Source organism: Acinonyx jubatus, chromosome A2 (genome assembly GCF_027475565.1).
Source record: "Acinonyx jubatus isolate Ajub_Pintada_27869175 chromosome A2, VMU_Ajub_asm_v1.0, whole genome shotgun sequence".
Taxonomy (NCBI): Eukaryota; Metazoa; Chordata; class Mammalia; order Carnivora; family Felidae; genus Acinonyx; species Acinonyx jubatus.
Genome location: NC_069383.1, coordinates 11683894 through 11699877, shown reverse-complemented (window position 1 = coordinate 11699877; position 15984 = coordinate 11683894). Strand labels below are relative to the sequence as shown.

Below are 15984 nucleotides of genomic sequence, written 5' to 3'. Positions count from 1 at the left end.
CTGCTTCAGATTCTGTGTCTCCCTCTCTCGCTGCCCCTCCCCCACACTCACTCTCTCTCAAAAAAATAAACATTAAAATTTTTTTAATGGTAAGGAATATGTAATGTGTGTGGAAGGACACAGATGGTAAAACAAGTTAAAAAATTAAACATTCCTACGTAGCTACTACCCAACTTAAAAAACAGACCATTACCAATGTTTTTGAAGGCCTCCTCGTGGCCCTGTCCCATTCCTCCCCCATTCCCTAAAAAGCACGATTCAAAATGCTGTTTTCTGTTCCCCTGTTCCTATCTCACTACATTCCCTTAATTCCTGAGTTCCCCTGGGGCTCTCTTTCCCTCACTCATATTTGCTCAGTTCTCTCACCAGGAAACTCCCAGGAGAAGGCATCACGCAGGAGCCCTGGAGTGGTGACCGGCCTGCCTCCCAGAGCAGAGAGTTCTGTCAAAGGGACAACGTGCAAGACCGGTCATTCTCAACCTCGCGGGATTGTTGATACCTTCTTCTGGTGTGGGATCCTCTCCGTTAACCTCCAGGCTCCCACCCCAGCCAGACTATCCTACGCAGGCTCAGAACCAGTAGGCAAAGAGCTTGGCGGTGACGTCAAGGGAGGAAGGGAGAGGGGCTGGGATCGGGGGAGGTACACGGGTGGGGGGCGGGGGAGGACAGCATGGGGAGGAGGGGAGCGAAGCGGAAAAGCTCTGCCTGGCAGGGAATGGCTCCAGACCCGCTGGCACGGTTGGGGTGAGGTAGGGGTACACAGACAGACCACTGGCCCTTCCTGCACTTACACGCGCCCGCGCGCGCGTGTACACACACACACACACACACACACACACACACACCAGCCTCCAGCGGGCCGGTGAGAGTGGTCAAGGGAGCTCAGTCCCCGCGCCGGTGTTTGCAAAGATCAAAGGGCAGTAAGACAGAAGTGATGCTCTGTCACCAGCCACCTGTGTGACCCCGCGCGAGCCCTGCCTCCTTCCTGGGCTGCGGCATTCTCCTCCGACGCAGCTGCGGACGAGATGCTGTGCTCCCGCTCGGGCCTGCGCGTCTCGACGACACAAAGCACGCAAACACAAACATCAGATGTCAGAGCCCGGAGAGGGGCAGCACTGCGGCAGCGGCGACGCGGCGCCCAGGCCAGAGAACATCACCAGCAGGGGCGCGGACACGGTCAGCGAAAGGCCCGTCCCCGGCCTGGGAGCCCCCAGGCCCCGCGGCGCGCCGCTGCCGCAGGTCCGCTCGCGCCCCCTCGGCCTCCGGCACCGCCCTCCCCGGAGCCGGGCCGAGGCCACCGCCGGCTGCCCCTCCTGCGCTTTCGCAGAGGGCCACTCACCAGGTCGCCCTGCGACTTCCACGGGGACAGCCGGAGGGGGCAGGGCTGGGCGCAGAGGGGACGCGCGGTGCTGCGGGGAAGGGGCTTCCCTGCGGGCGGCGCCGGGCAGGCTGGCGAGCGGGCACCGGGAGGAGGGGTTCCCGAGGAGTCTCCTCCTCCCCACTTCCTCCCGGGCGCGACCGCCAGCCCGAGGGGCGGCGCTTGGCAGGGGACAGCGCTTCTTTGTGTCGCCGGCCCAGTGGGCTCGGCGCTGCGACGGCCCCCGCCCTGGCAGAGTGGACGGGATTAGGGACATAAACCCAGGGCAAGGCTGAATAAATGATAGGGTATCAGTTCTTAGGAGGAGCTTAGATCTCCATTTGGTTGGGGGGAATGTACTTGACGCACTGCCAAGGGGAAAATAAAAACTGTAGGAAGCTGTTGACAATGCTTTCGTTTTTATAGTAAAAACTAGCCCTTTACGTATTCGTATTGCGGTGGGAGAAGGCACGCTGCGTCTCTACCTGTTAATACCGTTTGCCCTGAGGAACAGCAGAAGGCAACTTTCCTAGAGCTCTGCATTGTTACATATGTTACTTCTGTAAGTGAAAACTGAGAGGCTATTGCAGACAGACAATAGGCAGCCAGAGTTTATGCATCTGGGTCCACTTCCGTTCCCATTTCTACCTCGAACTCGCTTCCAGTAACCAGCTGACTGTTGCTCCTCACTTCGTCTGGAGCCTTCACCTCCCTCAGGTGCTAGCTAGTTCCAGCATGTGAAGTGCAGGGTGGCGCAGCGGTTAGAAACTCAAGGCTGTCACCAGATGCCCTGGATTCAGATCGCGGTGCTACACTTCACAGGCTGAGTGGCTTCCCCAGAGTTACTCTGCACTTCAGTTTTACCTGTACACCGGGGATGCTGAAATTAGTACCTATATCACAGATCTCTTACGAGGCTTAAATTAGGTGAGTGAATACTTACAACGTTCTTAGATCAGTAAGACACCAGTGCTTCTTAAGTAAAATAAATATTCAAGTTGTGCTAAGATTCACTTCTTCGTGTTTCAGGAAAATGCATCCAAGCCATATTTCCTTTCGGCACCTCCCTTCAACCCCCTTTCCAATTTCCTTTCTTCTTTAAATCCTTCCCCAAACCGAATCATATCAGCAAGAGCCAACAGGGGGATGTGGGTAGGTGAGCTCAGTGGCATAAAACATGGAACGCAGGGAACAGAAACCAAGAGAACCTCAATTCAGGCTCCTGCCCAGTGAAGGACCACCTGTGTGAAAGTGAGAAGGCAGATCCTTTACCTCCCACAGGGCTCAGGGCTCCCAGATGATGAAGGAGGAGGGCTGGAAACTTGCTAAGTCCCTTCCCAGTCTGAAATGCCACGACTGGAAGCACCGCAAGGCAAAACCCCCAAATACTGAGTTTCACGAAAAATGTTAAGGGGCAAACCAAAAACGCACATATTGCCTACATAAAGATAAACACAATAAAAGTACAAAAATATACACGAGAAGGACAGAATATAACTTAACATCTGAGGATGGACACGAGATTTGGTGGAGTAAGGATTTTCACGGTCAGGTTTTGTTTCTTAGACGGAGGGGACACACACACACACACACACACACACACACACACGCGGCGGAGTGGGGGAGACCAAGTGCGCTGAAGCGAAGGTAATAAAAAAAGGTTCGCATCTGATAATTCTGTTACGTTACTGTCTGTACCTATCTGCAGTTTTGGAACATTTCATTATGAGAAGTGTTTTTAAAAGGCATAAATTCCTGGAGAACAAGAATGAAGCACGAAAGAAATAAGAGCCAGCGTGGTAGAAAAGGAGCAGAACCAGACACAGGGATGGAGAGACCGCAGGGAATCCTCTTTGGAAGCCATCCTCCTCCTTAGGCCCAAGCGGTCTCAGGTCCAAAGCCCGACTACCTTCGCAGCCCGGCAGGCGCCCCCTCCCGCGCGCTCCCCCGCACCCCGGGCGGGTCCGTCCTTCTCCCCCCTCCCCCGCCCCCCGGGCCGTGCGGGCTTGATCGGTGGGCCTGATCGGTGCGCCGGAGGGCCTGCCCCGGTTCTAGAACCGTCTTTGGACGAGACTCACCCGTTATCCAGCAGTTTGCACACCGGGCTACTTCGGAGGGGGAAGGGACTCCTCTGCAGAGACGTGACAAGGAGACAGGGCAATCAGCCTGCGGATTTGGTAATTGGTGGAGGTGGGGGCGGGAGGCTTGTGGGGGGAGACTGGCTGCAGTGCGGAGAGGGGCTGGGGGGGGGGGGCGTGCATCCCGGGAGCTGATTGGCGGCTGCGGCGGGGGGGGGGGGAAGGGGGGGCGGAGCCTGGCCGGCCGCCCCCAGACCTCAGAGGCCCTGCTTTGTGTAGGGTTCTGGGAGAGGATGCAGTCACGAATGCCGGACGGTGTCCCAGCAGGGCTCCCGGAGTGCGGCAGGGCGATTAAAAAATAAATAAATAAATCCGTGAGACTATTTACCAACAAGGGAGGGGTTGGTAAATATAGATTTGTATGTAAGACAAGGATGAGTTAAATCTACATATATGTGCCAGGAGTTGGGCTGTAGCTATATTCATATTTTTAATGAACATTTAACATGGTAGTAAGAATGGAGAGCTTGCATTTTTGTGCGAAAAACTTTTAAAATATATATGCTTATATAAACACAGGAATTACATGGAAAACACATGAAAATATTAGAATCAGTTCAGACAGTTAAGAGTAGATTACTTTTAAGTATCTTTACTTCACACCCCTCTTTAACATTTCAATGGTGATATGTGTCATTTTGTGATAAAAAAACGATACATTTAATCAACTAAAATAGATAAAAAGATCCTTGCTCAAGTCGCTGGTAGCGACGCCTCTATAAATATGATTTCTCCCTGTGTGGGGGATTCTTGAACTTTGTTCTTCGTCCTGTCTCATTTCAGTCAAGAAAGAGTGGGATGTAACAGGTGACTTTTGAGCGGGGACTGGACTATATGGCCCTGTCTTGAGTCCATGTCTGCTCATCTAGCTTGGTGAGCTCAACATGAGAAGCTGGGGGAAAACCACCTGCCCCTTTTATGGCTGCCGGTCCCAAAGACCTGAAAGATTCGTGTGGCCTCTGCCCATTCGCCTGTTTCCTCACCCTTCACCCCTCACTGCACTGGCCCCTGTTCTCTGGGTGCCTAAGGAGAAGGTGTCCCTGGCCAAACTTCTCAGGAAGCGACCATGAAACAGCTTTCTCCCCTCCTGCAAAGCAGTATCCAGGCTGGACCTTCCACAGAAATGCAGACTCAGTGGTAAAGGGGATAGATTACTACATCTGTATTACTTCATCGTTTCATTACCACTCACCACACTAGAGGAAACATAAGTCTAGGCCTATGTTTTCTTCTTCTTTTTCTTCAGATTCTCCACTTCATGTGGCCATAAACCGGTACTTCATAATGTCCACTTAACGGATGGATGGACAAGATACATGAACGTGAGGTCAGCCTATCATTTTCTTTCTATATCTGCTAAAACTTCAGCTAGTTCTAGCCTCTCTCTCTTTCAGACTGCACATTACTAGCTCGGTTTTAAATCCTATATCCTTCCTTATTTATACTTTCTCTAGCGTTTCTGTTTTTCTTTCTAGTTTCTACCTCGAGTAACAGAAATTGCCAGGAAATCCTGAAAGTACTGAAATAAATTTGGAGATGTTACGTTCTGTAAATACTCGGCTACACTGGGATGAATAAACAATTTGTTAAAAATCCATACTGTAAAATATTATGGAGTTCTAAAAAGGATGAGCTCAAGTTATACCTTGAATGCTCCCAATATATACTTTCAGTGAAAATTTTGTAATGCTCCTTTTGTGTATTTATGTTTATCTAGCAGGAAAAATAAGGACATATTTGATACCTCAAGCAGTGGGGTGGGTTGGCCAGTAATTTTTTTCTTTAGACATTTTGCATTTTTAAAATGTTACAAAAATAATTTTGAAAAAAAATAGGACTACCCAGTAATACCACTCTTAGGTATATACATATACCCAAGATGTATATATACATCACCAAAAGACATGCACTAGAATATTCAAAGCAGCACCATCCATAATAATCTAAAACTGGTGCCTAGTCAAATGCTACCCTCCCTGCTTTCTGACCCCTAGTGCTGTCCTGGCATTATCTTCTCTTATAAGTGTCTTAAAAATGACCAGCAAATACTGAGAATTTATTTTCAAAAGCTCTTTAAAGGAAATTCTAAAGGATGTATCTCAAGAAGAAGAAATAAAATAATATTAGATAAATTATCTAAACTGTAAGACTAAATGGTAAGAGACTTCTAAATCTGGCGTTGAGAGGATACCTTATTTGGAACAATACTTCCACTGAAAATTCACAGCAATAGATGTTGGACAAAATATAGGAAACAATGGAAGACTTTGAAGAGCAAACAACACAGGGAGAACTTGAGAAGCTACAGTCCCAAGGGAACAAAAACACAGGACATGAGTTCCACATCTGCTGTGGCTTTTTGCTTTAGGACAGTTTCCAGTTCACAATGCATTTCACGAGCTGAAAGTGTCAATCTTACTGGTTCAGGATTCTCAAACCAACTGAACCCAAAGGGCAACATTTCAGACAAGAAGAAGTCCCTGAGAAGTGAATGTAAAAATCTGTGTACAAGTTCCCCTTAATTTGTCCCTGGCTGACTGACTTTCAAGCTCTGTGCACACAGGGATAGACCCCCCACCTTCCCCCCAAAAAAAACTTGTTGAAAATAGACGCTAACATGCTAAGTAGTTGAGCTGTCAATTCAGTAATTGTACTGCTCTGGGAACAAAGCAGTAGAGGACAAGTCCCACAGAAGTAAGTGATTCTTATCAACACTCTGCTTTCAGTTGAGAAAATCCATGGCGTATCAATAAGAATGACACCTTAGGAGTAAGCATTAAGGGTAGGTAAAGGAAAAACTTCAAATGTACCAGTTTTAAGAAAGCTTAAAACTCAACTTTGATAGTATGAAAGTAATCTTCTGGTACTTTATCTGTTCCCCATCCCCCCAAAAGTCCTCTTTGACAAACAATAACATCAACCATAACTTTATAATTTTTCATTCATGATGTCCTGCACACCATCAAAAATTTAGAGGGAGGCTAAAAATCAGATGATATGGCCAAGAACTCAAAAGAAACAACAAATAATAGAAATAGACTCACAGGTGGCTTGGACATTTGCATTCTTAGGGACTTACTTTAAAATAACTGTGATCCAATGGAGTACTACATGGCAATGAGAAAGAATGAAATATGGCCTTTTGTTGCAACGTGGATGGAACTGGAGAGTGTGACGCTAAGTGAAATAAGCCATACAGAGAAAGACAGATACCATATGGTTTCACTCTTATGTGGATCCTGAGAAACTTAACAGAAACCCATGAGGGAGGGGAAGAAAAAAAAAAAAGAGGTTAGAGTGGGAGAGAGCCAAAGCATAAGAGACTCTTAAAAACTGAGAACAAACTGAGGGTTGATGGGGGGTTAGAGGGAGGGGAGGGCATTGAAGAGGGCATATTTTGGGATGAGCACTGGATGTTGTATGGAAACCAATTTGACAATAAATTTCATATATTAAATAAATAAATAAATAAATAAATAAATAAATAAATAAATAAAATAACTGTGATCAATATGTTAAAAAATTACAGAAGCCAGGTTGGAGGATTTTAGTATAGAATTAAAACTCATATATAGAAACTATAAAAGCTCCATCAAAAAACTGTTAGAACTAATAAATGAATTCAGCATATTCAGTATGGTTTCAGGAAACATAATCAACATATAAAAATTAGTTATGTTTTTCTATACTAACAGTGAAGTATCTGTAAAGGAAAGTAAGAAAACAACTCCATTTACAATAGCATTAAAAACAATAAAATACTTAACCAATTTAACCAAGGAGGTAAAAGATCTGTACACTGATAACTATAAAACGTTGAAGAAAAATGTTGAAGACACAAATAAATGAATGATATTCCATGTTCATAGATTGGAAGAATTAAGGTTAAAATGTCCATACCAACCAAAATTATCTATTAATTTAATATAATCCCTATCAAAATTCCAATGGCATTTTTTCACAAAAATAGAAAAAAATTCCAAAATTCGTATGAACCATAAAAGAACTCAAGTTTCTAAAGCCATCTTCAGCAAGAAGAATAAAATTTGAGGCATAAAATGCCTGATTTCAAACTATACTACAAAGCTATAGTAATCAAAATACTATGGTACTTGCATAAAAACATATAGGCCAATGGAAAAAAGTAGAGAGCCCAGAAATAGGCCCATACATTTGTATCCAACTCATTGTCAACAAAAGTACAAAGAACACACAATGGGGAAAGAATAGACTCTTCAATAAATGGTATTGAAATAACTGTATACCCACATGCAAAAAAGTGAAATTAGGCAATTATCTCATACCATATATGAAAATCAACTCAAAATGCATTAAAGACTTAAAATTGTAAAGCTACTAGAAGTAAACATAGGGAAGAAAGTTCTTGACATTGATCTGGGCAATAAATGTTTATATGACCCCAAAAGGGATCCAGAGCAACAGGCAACAAGAGCAAAAGTAAATAAGTGGGACTACTTCAAACTGAAAAGCATCTCCACAGCAAAGGAAACAATCAGCAGAGTGAAGGGACAACTTATGGAATCGAAGAAAATATTTGTAAACCATACATCCCCAACAAGGGGTTAATATCCAAAATACGTAAGGAATTCAAGCAACTAAATAGTAAATGGTCCAATTAAAAAATGAGCACAGGACGTAAGCGGACATTTATCAAAGGAAGACATACAAATGGCACAGGTCATGATCTCATGGTTGTGAGATTGAGCCCTGCATCAATCAGGCTCTCAGCTGGGCATAGAGCCTGCTTAATAAGAAAATAAAAAATAAAAAAAAAATAAAAAGAAAAATAAAAAAAAATAGAACTACCATATTATCCAGGAATCCGGCTTTTAGGTATATATTCAAAGGAAATGAAATCAATTATCTAGAAGTGATATTTGCACGTCCATGTTCACTGCAGCATTATTCGCAGTAACCGAGGTATGGAAAAAACTTAAGTGTCTAGCAAATGAATGAATGGATAAATAAATTGTTGTATGAATATACAGTGGAATTTATTTAGCCATAAAAAAGAAGAACATCTGGCCATTTGTGGCAACACGGATGAAACTTGAATGCATTATGTTAAGTTTTGAAATAATTCAAGGCAAATACTGTATGATCTCGTATGTGGAATCTAAAATAGTCGAACTCAGAAGCAGAAAGTAGCATAGTGGTTACTAGAATGTGGGAGGTGGGGGAAATGGGGAGATATATAGGTCAAAGGTTGCAAAGTTTCAGATATGTAAGATAAATAAGTTCTGGAGATCTAATGTATAGTACAGTGTCTATAGTTAATAATATTGTATATATACTTGAAATTTGCTAAAAAAAATAGATCTCAGTTCTCATACACACAAAAACGGTAAACTATGTGTGGTGATCAGTGTATTAATTAGCATGTGTGGTAATCATTTAATAATTATACATATCACATTGTACATCTTTTATATATGCAAATTTTATCTCTCAGTTCTACCTCAATAAATGTTATGAATTAAATGTATCATACAACTAAGTTATAAAATTTAGGAATTTTGGAGTATTCCTAAAACATTCAAACTAAAATGTTACAACATGTAATTTCCAAATAAGAGGAGCAGTAAAATGGGGACACAAAGGAGTAAAAGAGGGGAGAGGAATAAAAGAGACAGACAAAGCATAAAAAATAATAAGCAAATAAAATTACAGAAATAAATCTATTTGCACTACTAATCACAATAAATATAACTGGAATAAATTATTCAGTGCTAAGTTATAAATTGTCAAACGATAATTTTATTTTACTTATTTTTTTAAATGCTTATTCATTTTTGAGAGCGAGAACGTGAGCAGGGGAGGGGCAGAGGGAGATGGGGACAGAGGATCTGAAGCAGGCTCTGTACTGACAGCAGTGGGCCTGATGCAGAGCTTGAACTCATGAACCATGAAATCATGACCTGAGGTGAAGTTGGAAGCGCAACCAACTGAGCCACCCAAATGCCCTGTCAAACAATAATTTTAAAACCCAGCATTTAAAAAATACAAATAAGTTCACGATATATATCCTTGAAACATAGATTCAGAAATATTTAAAGCCACAGGATGAAAGAAAGATAAATCTTCCTTGGAAGTAAACACCAATCAGGGTAAACACTAATCAGAGAAACCTTGATTGATTGATTTAAATCTTTATTTATTTTTGAGACAAAGACAGCGTGTGAGCAGGGGAGGAGCAGAGAGAGAGAGGGAGACACAGAATCTGAAGCAGGCTCCAGGCTCTGAGCTGTCAGCACAGAGTCTGATGTGGGGCTCGAACTCACGAACTGTGAGATCGTGACCTGAGCCGAAGTCGGACACTCAACCAACTGAGCCACCCAGGCGCCCCAGAGAAACCTTGATTTGATACCTGAGCAAATTAAGAATTTAAAACAAAAAGCATTAATAGGTAGCCACAATATTGAATCCCTACATTATGATAAAATTTTCAATTTACTCCAATTCACTAGTAACATAGCCTCAAAATATATAAAGTAAAAATATACAGATCTATAATGATAAATTTCAAAATCTACCATCAGAGTGAGAGATTTTAACATACATATTTTTGTAATTGATAATTCAAACAGATAAAAATTGGTAACGATATGGAAGATCTGGATTCCATAATTAATGCACTTTTTAAAGGTATATATAGGACATTATATAATTAGAAACTACACATTACTTTCAAGCACACAGATGAAACTCACTGTGTGGTAGGTTATGAAACTAGCTTCAAGAAATCAAAAGCACTTGATATTGTACATTCTCTGACTACATTATGAATTAGGCAACATTTACTGCAAAATAAAGAATCTTTATGTGAATAACTGAAAATTAAAGTACACTGTCCAAAAAATTGCATGGCTTAATAAGAAACCATAATCAAAATTATAGATACTTAAAGCTACATGATAGCAAAATATTCATATCAAAACTTGTGAGAGACAGCTAAGCAGTGACAAAATTTTATAGTTTTAAGAGCTTAACAAGCTAAGCATATACCTTAAAAGCTTAGAAAATAAGGGGTGCCTGGATGACTCAGTTGGTTAAGTGACCAACTTTTGATTTTGGCTCTGGTCATGATCTCACTTTTCGTGGGATCACGCCCTGTGTAGGGCTCTGTGCTGACAGCATGGAGCCTGCTTGGGATTCTCTCTCTGCCCCTCCCCCAATCACATGCATATTCTCTCTCTCTCTCTCTCTCAAAAGTAAATAAATAAATATATTTTTTAAAAGCTTAGAAAATAAATAAAAATTCAAAGAATCAAGAAGTACTAATAAAATAATTAATGAAAAAAACCCCTAAGGGGTGTGTGTGTGTGTGTGTGTGTGTGTGTGTGTGTGTGTATGTGTAAGTATGTGAAAGAGATAATAAAGTAGTCCAAATTCTGACAAAATTAGTCAAAATAAAATGAGAAAATATATACACACATTAATAATGAAAAAATGGGTCAGAATAATAGGTGATGAAACTGAACAGATAATGAGAGAATATTATAAAACCATTTTATTCTATTAAGTTTGAATAATACACATATGTAATGGTAAAATATCTTAGAAAACAAGTTTAATGAAAATTGATTCCATAAGAAGACCTAAATAATCCTAAAATCCTTAAAGTAACTGAAACAACAAGTTTAATACATTCTGATAAAGTGAACTTCACTCCCTAAAGGTTTTGCTGGTGATTCGAGGAAATACTCAAGGACCAGATAATTACAACCTAGACCAAATTCTTCCAAATTCCACAGAATTCTTCTACAGAATAGAAATAGTGAGAATACTACTCATCTGATTTTATGAGATGATATCAATAACAGATAAAGTTAGAACCAAACAGGATAATTACATGTCAATCTCAATTCACATATACAAATGCAGATATCTAATGTTTATCTTTGTATCTTTACATAAAAGTTATTGCATATTTACCATCGGCCATTTGTTCCAGGAATGCAAAGTTGAATTAATATTAAAGATTGAATACTACACTTCATCATATTAACATATTTAAATGGAAAAAATATATGAGAAAATCAATAGCTCCAGAAGAAGCATTCAATAAAACATCTCCTCATAATAAAAGTGCTTACCAGAAGAAGAATCAAACTTTCTTATGGGACAAGGCAATTACAAAATAACCATTGCAAATGCAATATTTAAAGTTGACCTAATGAAATCTTTTCTCTTTATTATGTTAAGGATAAAACAAGATGCCCTTCTCTACTTTTATTCTTTATACTGGCAATGCAGTAAGACAGGAAAAAGAAATTAAAGGTATAAGGATTGGAAAGGAAGAAACAAAACCGTCATTATTTTCAGGTGATATGATTGCCTATGTAGCAAATCTGAAAGACTCTATAGGTAATTTTTGAACTATTAATGGAGTTTATCAAGCTTGATACAGTTAATATATAAAAGGCAAATGAATGATACAGAAGTAGCAATAAGCTACACAATATAAACTTATCAAACAAAACATTTACAATAGCGGTAAAAATATAATGTACTTAGAAATAAATTTAATAAAAGTAAGCAAAAGGAAAGCAATAAAAATATTACAAAATATTGAAAAACATTAAAGATGAACTAAATAAATAGCATTATATACCAAGTTCATAGATGAAAAGGTGAAACATCTTTTTTTTTTTTACTGCTTATTTATTTTGGGAGACACACAGAGAGAGAGAGAGAGACAGAGAGAATCCAAGCAGGCTCCATGCTGTCAGCACAGAGCCCACACAGGGCTTGATCTCACCTGCAGGGCTCAATCTCACGAACCGTGAGATCATGACCTGAGCTGAAATCGAGTCAGACGCTTAACCAGCTGAGCCACCCAGGCACCCCAGGTACAAATCTTAACGAGGCCTTTTCTCCACAGATTGATATATAAAGTTAATGCAATATCAATCAAAATTCTAGTGGGTATGTTTGTTTGCTTGTTTGTTTCTTGTTTTGGAGAACTTGACAAGTTTATTTAAATATTTATATGGAAGGTCAAAGATCCAAGAATTGTTAAAACACTCCTGAAGAAGAATAAAATAAATAGCAGGATCTTTATTACCATATTTCAAGACTTATTCTAAAAGTAGAGTAGTGAGGGAAATAGATAACTATAGGATTAGGGAGCTTATAACAAATTCATGCATATATGAAAAACCAAATTTATTCAGATCGCTAGTGTTGAGACAATTGATTATCCCTGTGCAATAAACAATATAACAATCAGTTTCCAGGTGAATTAAGACTAATTGCCAAATGCAAAACTATAAATGCTTTTAGAGGTAAATGTAGTAAAATTAATGTATTATCTTGAGAAAACAATTTTCTCAAACAAGACAAAGTATAAAAGAAAATCTTGGTAACTTGAAATTAAAATTCAAAACTTAGTTCTTTAAGAGAAATGGACATACAGAGAAAGAAAAGCTAAGCACCAAACTGAAAGCAAGTATTTGTGGCATATACAGCTGACAAAGGATTGATTATCCTCCACATTATATAAGGAAAGCATTCCAATGAGTCAATAAGAAAAAGACAAACAACCCACTATGAAAATGAGGAAAAGACAGGAACCAGGATTTCAGAGAGGATGCACAAGAGTTCACAGATATATGAAAAGGTGGACACTTCATTAGTTAGAAGAGAAATGCTAATTAAAATCACAATGGAACACTATTTCATGCCCACCAGACTGGCTAAAAATGAAATTTGATAATACCAAGTTATAACAAGCATGTGGAGGAACAGAAACGCTCATCCATTGCTGGAGGGAGTAAAAACTGGCTCAATACTTTGGAAACGGGTTGGAAATAACCTAATGAAGTTGAACATACACCAATCTTATAGCCCAGTAATTCTAGGTATACAATCCAGGGAACCAGAGTGAGCCTGTGCATGAGAACCACAAGACATGTACAAGAGTGTTGGAGAACAACATTATTTGTTAATATCCCCTGTAGTAGGCAGCCTTTATAATGGCCCCCAATGATTCCTCCCTCTTGATATTCATGGTCTTGTGTAAGCCCTTTCCCTGGAGTGTGGGCTGCAAATAGTGACTCATTTCTAATAGAAGATCACATGTCGCTTTTGAGATTAGGTTACAAAAAGAATCTGGCCTTCGTCTTTCTCTCTCTCTTTCTCTCAGGGAGCCTTTACCCTGGGGGGAGCAAGTTTCCATGTTTTGACTAACTCCTAAATAGAGGCCCATTTGGCAAGGAACTGATGTGTCCAACCCAAGCCAGTGAGGCCAAGAGGCCTGCCAAGAGTCACCTGAGGGAGTTTGAAAGGGGTTCCCCTCTACCCTCAGCCTTCAGATGATTGTAGTCTCGACACCTTGCTTAGAGCCCAGCCCATGAGAGATACTGAGTCAGAGATTCCCAGATGGATTCCTGACCCACAGAAACTGAGCTAATAGGTTTTTGTTTTGTTTTGTGTTAAGCCAAGTCTTGAGGTAATTTGTTACATAGCACTAGATAGCTAATACCTTTTCCAAACTAGCAACAGCCTAAATGGAAAAGGGATAAACTATCGTATACTCATACCATAAACAGTGAAAATGAAGGAACCATCAACAATGGTGAATCTCAAAAACTTGAGAATGTACAGTATACTGCCATTAATATGAAAATTTAAAAGGGAAAGCAAATATGTACATATGTTTCTGGAATGCACACACAAATCACAAAGCTATAAAGAAAAGCAAAGAAATAATACAAACTTCAGGAGAGATGTCACCTCTCGGGGGAGGGAGAAGGGGGCTTCTAAGGTACTGCAATATCTTATTTTTTCGATCTAGGTGGTGGTCAGGCATTTTATTCATTATTCTCTAGACCATTCTTAGATGTTTTATAATGCCTCTTAATGATTAAAAAAAATCAAACCAAAGCAAAAAAGAAAGCAAGGTATTGAAATGAAGTCAATGGACAAATAAATAGTTTGGAATATGAAAGGATGGATGGATGGATGGATGGATGGATGGTCTGCTAGATACATTTGGTCCTTTATGTCTAATTTGACTTGCACGTGTTCCAAGAAGTTTCATGATTATGTGATTCATAAATCCTTCCTTTCTATAGGTAAGGCATTCACAGTCCATTGCAGGTTGACCCAACTCATTCATTGGCCAGCTTGGGCTGTTTCCCTGGGGAACTGTTTATAATCCGGCACTTACTGCTAAGGCCAAAGGCATTCCAGACTAAACGTTCAGCCTGCTTCTCCACACCTACTCTCACCGCCACCCCTACGGCACCCTGCACCTCCCTCCCACAGAGCTGACACGCTCAGAGCCTTTGGGTGCCTAGAACACTGGAGTAGGTGAGGACATTACCTTTCGAGGGGTGGGGTGGGGTGGGGTGGGAGTGTTCCTGTAAAGGCAAGCAACGCCCAAATAATTCAAAAGCAAGGCCACAGGAGATGAGGTAACATCACCTCCAGGGCTCCCTTTTAGCTCAAATCTCCGTAGCTCCTTGCAGAGCGCACACACACAAAAGAGCAAGAAAATGGGGAAGGGGAAGTTCATCCATCGCCTCCTGACAAGCAAGGGTGAAAAACAATGCGGCAAGAAGAAAAGAGAGACGGAGCTGCAGAGACTGCAGAGAAGGATCCGAGAGGTAAAACAGCAAGAAGTCCTCTATTCGACACGTCTGCCACCCTCCCCTTGGGGCCCCGCAGAGGCCCACACCAGTCCCCATCCTTCCCTACCCCACACCACGCACAGTCTCCCCGGGCATCCCTCTGTCCCCGGTCTCCCCTCCCGGGCCACCGCACTTCAAGCAGTGGCCTGTGTCACTAGCAGGCCTCTTTGGGCCACTCACCGTTTGCCCCGCTCTTCCCTGCGGCGCGGGGTTGGGGCAGAGAAGACCTGCTCGCAGGAGGCAGCGTCAGTTCCCTAAGGGAAGGCGCCTCTCAGGTGAGAAGGGACTGGGCGGCCGACGACGCTGGGGACGTGGAAAGTCGCAGGCAGACGGGGTGGGAGGGGGGATGCGGGGGGAGTGGGGGCGTCCCGGGAGCTGATTGGTGGCCGCAGCGCTGGGGCGGAGCCTGGCCCGCAGTCCCTGGACCGCAGAGGCCTCGCTTTGTATCAGTTTCTGCAGGAAGATGCGGCCCCAAATCCGGGGCGGAGACCCCAGCACCCGTCCAGAGAGTGAGGCTGGGCAATTTGTTGAAAAATAAATCTGAGACTATTCATGAACAAGTGAGCAGTTGACCTATTATATTTTTCTGTAAACAGTGCACACTTATTTCTAAGGACGAATTTAATCTATGGGTCCTAGATACATTTTTTTAATTAAAAGCATCAAGTTGCATTAGAATGGAGCATAGGATTACAAGAAAATCTTGCATCGCTTATATGAAGGGCGGGGATAAGAGTGAAGAAGTTGGCAATTGATATCTTCATAACCATTGAATTATTTTAAAGTAGCCCATGTTTTGTTTTATAAGTCACATAAAACACAAGGGTGTCAA

General features: G+C 41.6%; 1 protein-coding gene across 4 annotated transcripts in view; it reads right to left on the bottom strand.

The window, feature by feature from the left end:
- The window catches only part of LOC106980764 (TRPM8 channel-associated factor 1), a 52845-nt gene extending 37352 nt beyond the window's left edge, over nt 1–15493 (bottom strand). For 2 of the 4 annotated variants that reach the window (XM_027075674.2, XM_027075672.2), the window contains exon 1: nt 1340–1499. The gene's annotated coding sequence lies outside the window, so the exon portion shown is untranslated. Of the gene's footprint in view, nt 1–1339; nt 1500–3435; nt 3587–15332 lie in introns of those variants that run through there. The other 2 variants (XM_027075675.2, XM_027075676.2) reach the window with 2 other exon arrangements.
- Nucleotides 15494–15984: the final 491 nt, after the last annotated feature.